The sequence below is a fragment of the Arachis hypogaea genome, chromosome 4 (genome assembly GCF_003086295.3).
Source record: "Arachis hypogaea cultivar Tifrunner chromosome 4, arahy.Tifrunner.gnm2.J5K5, whole genome shotgun sequence".
Taxonomy (NCBI): Eukaryota; Viridiplantae; Streptophyta; class Magnoliopsida; order Fabales; family Fabaceae; genus Arachis; species Arachis hypogaea.
The window spans coordinates 112,238,376-112,249,251 of record NC_092039.1 but is presented as its reverse complement, the minus strand read 5'-3'; the positions used below and the strand labels follow the sequence as shown (position 1 = coordinate 112,249,251).

The following is a 10,876-nucleotide window of genomic DNA, read 5'->3' as shown; positions in this document are numbered from 1 at the left end:
TCTAGTAAGGTATGAAAAATTAAACTGGTTCAGCATAGACTTAATGAATCTATGCTTGGAACTGGTTGGTCATTCATACAGTCTAAGAAAAACTTTCAAGAGTTTTATGAAAAAAATATGGGTTTAGGATTTTAGATAATTAACTGACGCTTTTAAAGGTTTTGGATTTTGAATGTTAAACCGTTGGTTTTCAAGAGGGTTCATAAGGCAAATGAAAACAGTTTTCTTTTAAATATCTCTGAACGAAATTAAATATTTGCGCTTTATTCTCTACTTTAACAACATTCTTGACCTCTACTGAGAACGTGTGGTTTGTTCTCACCCCCAAAATTTTCACCCTTTCAGTGACACAGATTTGAAGACGTAATATGAAGCTGCAAGCGATTAGTAGATTTTCTTTGTGATTTTAATTGCTTTCATAAAGTCCCCTCGCTGTTGTCATTTGAGATTTTATCTTACATAAAGGGGTTGGTATGGTACACTGTATTTGAGTTTCATTTGGTTTCTTTTGTATAAGAATTCTTGCTAATAGTATTTACGTGATTGTTATTATTACTTACAATGTTTATCCTTTGATACATGTTTTTAAAGAATAAAAACAAAATTTCCCGGTATTTTCTTAAAACTAAAATGCGATGTCGATATAAAGGCTCAGTAATTAAGTAGTTATTATTAGTAAAGGTTACATAATATTCTTTCTGGTATAAATACCCTGACTTAAGCAAGGTATTTTGCTGGAAGGGATGTTACAACTAACACTGATGGAACGCCGAACGGTAAGTGGCAACGAGGTGGTGGTTGTCTTCCGTCGGGAGCTCTCCTGCAATATATGACGATGCGGCAGTTCGGGCTAACTAGTGCAAGGACAAGGCGCGATGCGTAACAGTTGTGATGGAGGACACGTGGCGGCGAAGGGGAGAGATGGCTGCATGCGAGGAAGGGTGACTGATGGTGACGCACCGGAGATACGACAACAGCGTGATGTGCAGGAGGAGATTGATGGGAGGATGAGCATGAGAGAGAAGACGGAAGGTGTGTATACGGAGTGCTTTGTAACTTAGGATTGTAGGACGCGTATATGAAAAGGGGGGCAAAAATAAATTTTTTGAATCTTAAATTTTGGATTAAAAGGGAGTTGGTTGAGTTAGCTTACCTTATTGTTGGTCCCCTGTATTTTCCTATCGTAAGTCATTAAATAGATTGGTGAGCTTTAGGTAAAAAATTATTTGGCAACAAACCAAAAAACCAATCGAATCGATGCAGTTTTTAATGGTTAATCGGTTTAAAATAATAACTCACAAAATAATGTTTTTCTAAACAAAATATATTTTATACATAAATATATTATTTCATTCTATTCATTCAATCATGGTTGATCCTCAGTTGAACCTTTGAACGTCTACCTCTCACTACTAAACACTCGCTGATTACGTTAGAATCACTACAAAATTTGGTGATAATTTTATTACCGTCGAATGAAAATAAACAGAAAAAATCTCATCGATTAATAGTTATCATCAAAATTTGAAATTCGATGATAAGCATATTTAGGGGAACAAATATGGAAAACAGTTACCATTGAAAAAATCTGACGATAACTTTTAAATTTAATTTTAAAATAATTATCTGATAGTAATTTCTATGGCGAAATTCGATGGTAGTAAACACATTTCTGATAATATCTACTGATTCAATGACTGGTTCAGTTTTCAGAACCTTGTTAAAAATTAAAGTATTAAATGATGAAGAAAGACTCAAATTATTGTATGCAAAAAAGATATTGTTATCCAATCAAAACTTAGCAACACTTAGTAAGTTCTTTGCAATTTCAAGTATTAGCAGAATATCTATTAAGAGGAATTGAGCATTATTATGATTATTGGGTAAAATAGAATGTCCATAAGATGAAATAGGGAGAGAAGAACCATTAGCAACAAAAAGTTGATCTGGACCAACATAAGTTGAAGCTGAAATCATATTTGATGAATCATATGTGAGATGATAGATGGCACCCGAATTTGGATACCAAGAAGATTTTGATGTGATAGAAGGTGTAGCCATATATGAACTTGGTTGATGAAAAGAGGAAGGTGGTGGTGGTGGTCTTGAAGAATGAGAAGAGGAATTTGTATTCTGAGATAGTGAAGAAGGAATGGCAGAACCATGAAAATTTTGATCAAACCTAAAATAGCATTGTAAAGCTTGAGGATCGAGTTTGCCACATAATTGACATGTTGGCCTAGAATTAAATTGCCATGAATTTCTTCCACCTCTACCAAACCTGTCTTTCTAGAATCCTCTTCTAGCATTACCTTCTCTTGTAGCAAATCTAGAATTATTGAATTTTGATTGAACTAAATTGGCTAATGCAAGATTGTTAGTTGATTGTCTGAATCTTTCTAGCATCTATTCATGAGATATGATGGCAGCTTCGATTTCACCCATTGTGTATAACACTATAACTCAGGTTTTGCTTGAATTGTAGTGATGCAATTAGAAAACTTCTTAGGAAAACCATCACAGATTGCAGAAATATGATCTTCAATGGAGACTTCATAGCCAACATCAAGAAGTGATTCTACAATATTCTTGATCTTGTCAATCATTCAATTGATGAAAGATTCAATTCCTTGATTCCTTTCAATTGATCTCTCAATTGCTTAATAGTAGATTTGGTAGAAGAAGCATTATTGGATTTTGTCCCAAATTTCAAAAGCAGAAGTACAATGCAGTAATTTGTTCTTGATAGATGCAACAACCGAGGCCAAGAGCCAAGAACTCAGATTATAATCTTGTAACATCCATTTAGTATATGTTGAAGAAATTGTACCAGCTAATTTTGCTTCATTGGTAAAAGAAGATGAAAACAATGCTTGCTGCTGCCATGTAGTAAAATTCTTTCTCTGTGAGTTTGTCAGGTATGGGTCTGAGAAGAGCCTTGGAGTTGGTGGAAAAAATGGTGACTAGGGCTATGGATGTGCAACCTCAAGCTCAGATACCATGTAAGATAAGCTGATGAGGAATGAAACCAAGAACAAGAATTATAATGATTATGCAAGAATGCAAAATATGAAGTGAGATGTAAATTGGAATTGTATTAGCACTACTGAGTTATTGGTATTCATTGCTTTAGTGTATTACACGAGATGGAGTACAACCTTCTATATAGAGACTAACTACATACACTTAAAGGACAAGTTAGTTAACTCTCATTTCCTAACTTTGACTCATTCCTAACATTACTCTCTATAGCCGAGTCCCGAGTCGGCATTGCCGGCGTTGCCTGTGCTGCGAGAGGGAAGGGGTTGTTAGCACAAAAGTGAAAATGGCAGAATCATAGAAGGGAGGGGACTAAGGAAGGGGAAGGGAAGTTGTGCTAGGGTTCTGTAACTTCCGTTTGTCTGAAGTGAAAAATGAAACCTTATGTCCTAATTTTCATATTTATATGATGCTGTGAATGACTAAAATGCCATTGAAAAAAATCATTGTTGACCCGCCAGACTAGCCCGCGGGTTTGGCGGCCTTTTAAAATATGGCGAGTCCAAAATCTCACGATGGCCCGCCTTTTTTGGCAGTTTGACCCAACGGGTTCAACCCGTTTTGTCATCCCTATATAAAAGGAGCATGCATCTCAAATTGCATAGGGGTCCGGAGCTGTTGCCCATATCTGAGGATGAGGTATGTGTAACAGTCTAATTACCCTAAGCCTTACCTCATGCCGGAAAGTAAATGATAATTAAATGTCACGACAATTATAAGACTTATACAATAATATACATAGAAAGAAATAGTAATTCTAGCAGTCCGATGAAGAAATAAGCTCAAAAACAGAGTTACAAAAGCGCGAAATGTTCACACGAAGCTAAAAGCAATAAGGCACAAGATATATGTATATATATGAGTATAATAGTCATAAAGTACTAGTAGCAGCCTACGAAGTTTAAACCGACTAGTTACATACAGACATAACAGAGTTTTGAGTTAAAGCAGCTTATACAACTAATCTCTCATAGTCAAGCCTCTAAGGCAACAAAGTAATAAAAGTACAAAAGATAGATAGAACTATAACAAAATATCCAAAATAACTCCAAAATATGATAAAGATCATTCGCTCTGTCACCATCACGTAACTCACTGAGATGGGTTACGACCTACATCTGAAAAATAACAACAGAATATGGTATGAAAATCGGAGATTCTCAGTATAGTAACAGTGTCCAGTAATATAAGATGTAAGATTCTGGGACGCCAGAGGCAATCCTAGAACTTCACATCAAGCATAAGATTCAAACTTAACACATAAATAAATCTAAAACCATAACTTTAAAACCATAATGAAACAGGGTATTCTATCCTAAGAAATTTCTAAACTAATAGATACACTGCTGTCCCACAGCCTTCACTAGCCTAACCGCCATGCGATCCCATCGCCACCGCCTACCGATCCTCCTCAATCCCAGTAGAAAACACAAGTAATTCATTCAAGTAAAGCACAAGTAATTTTCAAGTATAGCAGGTAAATCAAGAAGAAATTAAGCATATTATACAATTAGACATATTGTGCAAGTAAACAGAGCAAGCAACCATATAGAAGATGCACATGATAAATGCCTGCCCTATTGGCTATGATATTACATTGTCAGTTCAACTGCCAACCCGACACATCTCCATGGAGATGTTGCCTTTCGGTCACGAATAAAATGGGTACCCTCAGGAATATCGTAACTGGTACACGGTCCAGGGATATAGTGCCCACGCACACTCTTGTGATTCCAAAAGGATGCGAGCGAAATACTCTACCACAGATCTCACATCTCAACGTAAGTGGGACTAACCACCGCCCATACGTCACCGCCGCGACCTCGACAGGCGGGATTAACCTACCGTCCCTTCCAGGCGCATAGCGTCTCAACAATAGCAGTATAAAACAATATCTCAATGGTTTTCAGAAATCATTTTCAGTAAGGCCATCATTCCACTCCGATGTCCTAGACTCGTCTCAAGCATCACCAAATCCACAACTCCACAATTTCATCATACCATCATCTTTATAGTACTCTACCACTTCACTCAACTAGTCCACCCTCAGTACTCCAGAATCCTAAGGTTCGGTCTTCTAAACTTTTTACCTGAAATTATCTAGTTAGCTTACTTATGGTATTCTCTATGTTTCAAAGCCTAAAAACAAGTTAAGACACCCTAGATAAGCGTTATGGAAGTTTACAAGCTTGTCGGGAAGGTAAAATGGTTAAAAATAAGATTTTTATTGAAAAACAGGGCAGTGTGCGTACGCATAAAGTTGTGCGTACACACTCCCAGAAGAGTTTTCTCAAAGTGTGCGTACGCATAGAGGTGTGGATACGCAAAGAAGGTAAAATTTTCCATTTTGTGTGCACACATAAATACGTGCGAACGCCCTCGACAGAAGGCACTTTCCAGTGTGTGCATACGCACGATGTTGTGTGTACGCACAACTTGCAATTTTCGCAAGGTGTGTGTGTGCAACAGAGTGTGGTAGCGCTCCCAACGGTAGGCATATCCCTGTGTCCGTGCGCACAAGGGTGTGCATATGCACATTTTCAAAATTTTACAGGGTGTGCGTGCGCACAAAGGTGTGCGTACACCCAAGTGAAAACATGGCCCCTGTTCAGAGCACGCACATAACAGTGTGCGTGGACACACATACTAGAAATCACAAATTCTGTAACATCACAGAATTTCAGATTTTTGACACCAACTTCCAACGATCATATCTTTTTCCACAAAATTCCGATTTTTACGAAATCTATACCGTTTTAAAGCTCTTTGAATTATCTTTAATTTGATATCAAATTCAACCAATATCAAAAGTTGTAGCTCAAGATATGATTTGCCAAAATTGGTCTAAAATCTATTTTTACCAAAAACTTTAAAAACTCAATTTCACCAAATCTCTCAATTCAAAACCAATTGCTCTACATCCAAACCAGCCCTCATTTATCTAAATCATATTCATGTATATTCCAATTCATTTCGCAACCTACAATTCACATTTTCATCATTTTCACACCTAATTATCATTAACTCTATAAATCTTTCAAACAATATGCACAAACATCCACATCAATAATTCCTCATACATAAATTCATCACTTACCACCCATCACTATCATAATAGTCATCCACCACCAATCATAGCTCAACATCAATAATTCATCATCATATAATATTAACTCAAAATCAACACCATTTAAAAACAACAACCTCATTTCAACAATTATCAACAATCAATCCAATTCCATCCTAAGGTCCACTAACGTAAGTGTCCAGAAATATTACATATTATCTAGAGAAAATTAAAATCATACCTTGGACAATTTCCAATATGTGCAAAACATCAAATTTGAGTCCAAACAAGCTTTCAACCAAAATCAAGCCACCAATTCCAATCCAAATGCTTCCAAATATCCAAGGTAACTCCAAGAAGCACCAATGCTCAAACTAACATCATATATTTCATAAAATCAAAACCTAGTACTCACAATATACCAATATTACAAGGGTTCTTAAGAATTAGGGGTGGTAATATGTACCCTACCCGTGGATACTCAACCCGACCCCACCCGATTAGGTAGGGTTGCCAACCCGATCCGCAGCGGGTAAGGTAGGGTGCCGGTAGGGATCTCGTGCGGGTTGAGCCTTAATCCTACCCGACCAACCTGCACTCTATATATATTTATGTTATATACTTATATAAAAATATATTTTAAGTGGATGTTGAATCAAAAATCTCTCACTAAATGCAAAAGATCCTTAACCACTAAAAGGAAATCATTAATTGATAATTTATTTTTTTTACACAAAAATCAGTTCTATTCTATATTATCATCAAGTTATATATAATGTTGTATATTTTTTGTAACCCGTGTGTAGGGTCGGGTACCCACGGGTTAAGAGCGGGTAGGGTTAGGGTTGGGATATTCTCAACCCGCAGGTAGGGTAGGGTTGAGTTTATATAAAAATCTCAACCCGCGGGTAGGGTTAGGGTTGGATCCAAACCCTACCCTATCCTACCTATTGCCACCCCTATTAAGAATTCTTACCATATCCACAGAAATTGGGGGTGACCCAACAATTCCTTACTAATGGTTAGCACCTAAACAATCAAAACACAAAATTTCACTCAAAACCAAAACCTAAAATTTGAATTTCACAAGGGCAGAAAAACTGGGCAGATATTTTTTAGATTCTTACCACTTTGGTTAGATGAAACAAACGGGTTCGGCGAGAGTTTCGCGTAGCCACAAACAGCTTGTCAATTGGAGCTCCATAGCTCAAGTTATAAGCGAAACAAGATGAATGTGAATAGTAAAACCCTCTCCTCTCTTCTCTCAACTCAGCACTTCTCCCTCTCTTGCAAGTGTTTAATGAGCTGAAAAGGGTGTATTTGAGTGTTTATATATGTTGGGCTCGGATCCAACTTGAGCTCTTAAAATAAATTTTTATATATACTTATAATTAGATTTTATTATTAATATAAAATAATTTTTTATCTTTTTATTTTTTTTCATAGTTATTTTATTTCATATGTTAATTATTATTATTAGTCCAAAGGAACTAATTAAATATTGGAATTGATGCATGCAAATACGTGTGGTGAAGACAAAAAGTGTGGAATTCATTTACAGAAATATTAATGATAATATTGTAATATAATTATAATAAAAATATTTTCTTAAAATAAACTGATTTAGAAAATTATAAATTGGTTATTAATAACAGCTGCCATTATCATATTATTATTATTATTATTATTATTATTATTATTAAAATGATTAAAAATATTTTTGATTGATAATTGATAAGTAGTTTAATAATGTATTAAATATTAATTTTATATAACTATAATAAAGACATTTACCTAAATTAGTATAATTATGCATTATTACTTAAATGCTAATCATAATATAAGTATAATAATGATATTTTTAGAAAATAAACTTAGAAGAGAAAATAGTGTATTCATTTTGGCGGAAAAATAGATTCATGAGGAATTGACATATCACTTCTATTAGTTAGGGAAAAACTCAATTTTAGTATATTAACTAGATAAGTAGATAGATAGATATAAGTATAACAAGAATCAAGAGAAAGTGAATGGCAATAGATAAGGTTAGCAAAAGTTAATTTAGCCCCAACTCATAAGATAAACATCATGTTATTATTGCTACTACTAAAATAAAAATAAAAATTGTAGCTAATAATCTTAATTTGCTAATGAATCCAACCGTCATAATTTTATTCTAAATAAAAAGTTGTGAGAAAATTTTTTTTTATTTTGCATCTGATATATAACATATTCTTTTAATTTTCATGTGAGCATTCTCCGTGCGATCCCAGTACGATTCCCATGCATCGCACGGATCATTCATGTCAACACGATTTGTCTAACATAGTCTTCGTTATTAGAAGTTTAGAACTTAGTTTCATGCTACATTCATTGATTAATTTTTATTTTAAGTATAACTGTGTCTGACTATTTGAAGCTAATAAGGTAACATTTTTCCTCAAACAAAACTTGTACCACACCAAAATGGAAAAGGGTAAGATGTTTTAAATATATGGTCTGTTTAAATTTGTTAATGATTTTTCATTTGGTGAATCCATCTATTTACAAGCAATGATAATCCTTCTTTCTTTCTTTCTTTTGATTTACAAGCAAGAATTATTATTATTATTATTATTATATATATATATATATATATATTAATACTTGTGTATGTGCACGCAGACTGACCTTTTAGAAAATAAATTTAGAAGAGAAAATAGTGCATTCATTTTCGTGGAAAAATGGATTCATGAGGAATCGACATCTCACTTCTATTAGTTGGGAAAAAATCCAATTTTAGTATATTAAGTAGATAGATAGATATAAGTATAACATGAATTAAGAGAAAGTGAATGGCAATAGATAAGGTTAGTACAAGTTAATTTAGCCCCAACTCATAGGATAAACATCCTGTTGTTATTGCTACTACTAAAATAAAAATAAAAATTGTAGCTAATAATCTTAATGTGCTAATGAATCCAACCGTCATAATTTTGTTTTAAATAAAATGTTGTGAGAAAATTTTGTTAATTTTGCATCTGATATATAACGTATTTTTTTTTTATTTTCATGTGAGCATTCTCCGTGCGATCCCAGTACGATTCCCATGCATCACACAGATCATTCATGTCAACACGGTTTGTCTAACATAGTCTTCATTATTAGAAGTTTAGAACTTAGTTTTATGCTACATTCATTGATTAATTTTTATTTTAAGTATAACCGTGTCTGACTATTTGAAGCTAAGGTAACATTTTTCCTCGAACAAAACTTCTACCACACCAAAATGGAAAAGGGTCTGATGTTTTAAATATATGGTCTGCTTAAATTTGTTTATGATTCTTCTTTTGGTGAATTCATCTATTTACAAGCAATGATAATCCGTCTTTCTTTCTTTCTTTCTTTCTTTCTTTTAATTTCAAGCGAAAGACAATTTTATTTTACATTTTACCTGCATAATAAAAATGAGTTTAGATTTATCTATTAGAATCTTGTAGTCAATAAAGATTTCAGTTTTGTCAGTATTAAAAATAAAATAAAACCTACCTATAACAAAGAAATCACAGCATGATATCAGATATGAAATGGATTTTATTTATCACATCAAAATTACAGTGTATATAATGAACTAAAATTTTTAACTGAACTTAAGCTTTTGTCAGAGTAAAATTTATCCTTGCAACTTAAGAATTATGTTGTTGTTGCAGGCGGGGTGATATCAATGGACTATTTCCTGAGAAAATTCTTCCCAGACATGTACAAAAGAAAGCGCATGCACCAGACTACTGCAAATATGACAACCAAGTGCTGATACTCTTCACATCATCGCTCTATTTATCAGCACTAGTAATGACATTCTTTGCTTCCTACTTGACAAGAAAGAAAGGCAGAAAGGCAAGTATCATTGTGGGAGCACTTAGCTTCTTAGCTGGAGCAATACTCAATATAGCTGCACAGAACATTGCAATGCTCATCATTGGTAGGGTCCTTCTTGGAGGAGGCATTGGCTTTGGCAGCCAAGTTGTACCCTTGTATCTTTCTGAAATGGCTTCGGCAAGGAATCGAGGTGTAATCAACCAACTCTTTCAGTTCACAACCTGTTTTGGAATCTTGGTTGCAAACCTTATCAACTATCTTACTAACGAAATACATCCCCATGGATGGCAAATCTCGCTGGGCTTAGCGGCTATTCCGGCACTTCTGATGCTTGTTAGAGGTATTTTCTGTGCCGAGACACCTAACAGTCTTGTGGAACAAGGAAGGTTCGATGAGGCAAGAAAAGTATTGGAGAAAGTAAGAGGGACTAAGAATGTTGATGCCGAATATCAATATCTTGTTGAAGCCAGTGAAGAAGCACATGCTGTCACTAGCCCCTTTAGGACACTCCTGAAGAGGAAGTACAAACCCCAACTTATGATAGGAGCCTTGGGGATTCCGGCATTCCAGCAGCTAACTAGCACTAACTCCATCCTGTTTTATGCTCCTGTCATTTTCCAGAGTATTGGGTTTGGTTCTAATGCGTTACTGTTTTAAATGGAAAAGGGTCAGATGTTTTAAATATAAGGTCTACTTAAATTTGTTTATGATTCTTCTTTTGGTGAATTCATCATTTACAAGCAATGATAATCCTTCTTTCTTTTTTTCTTTCTTTTGATTTACAAGCAAGAATTATTATATATATTAATTAATACTTGTGTATGTGCATGCAGACCGGCCTTTTAGAAAATAAACTTAGAAGAGAAAATAGTGCATTCGTTTTGACGAAAAAATGGATTCATAAGGAATCTA

General features: G+C 34.5%; 1 pseudogene; it reads left to right on the top strand.

Annotated features, from left to right (window-relative positions):
- The first annotated feature begins 875 nt into the window (after positions 1 to 875).
- LOC112795204 (sugar transport protein 14-like) lies at positions 876 to 10,621 on the top strand (annotated as a pseudogene).
- Positions 10,622 to 10,876: the final 255 nt, after the last annotated feature.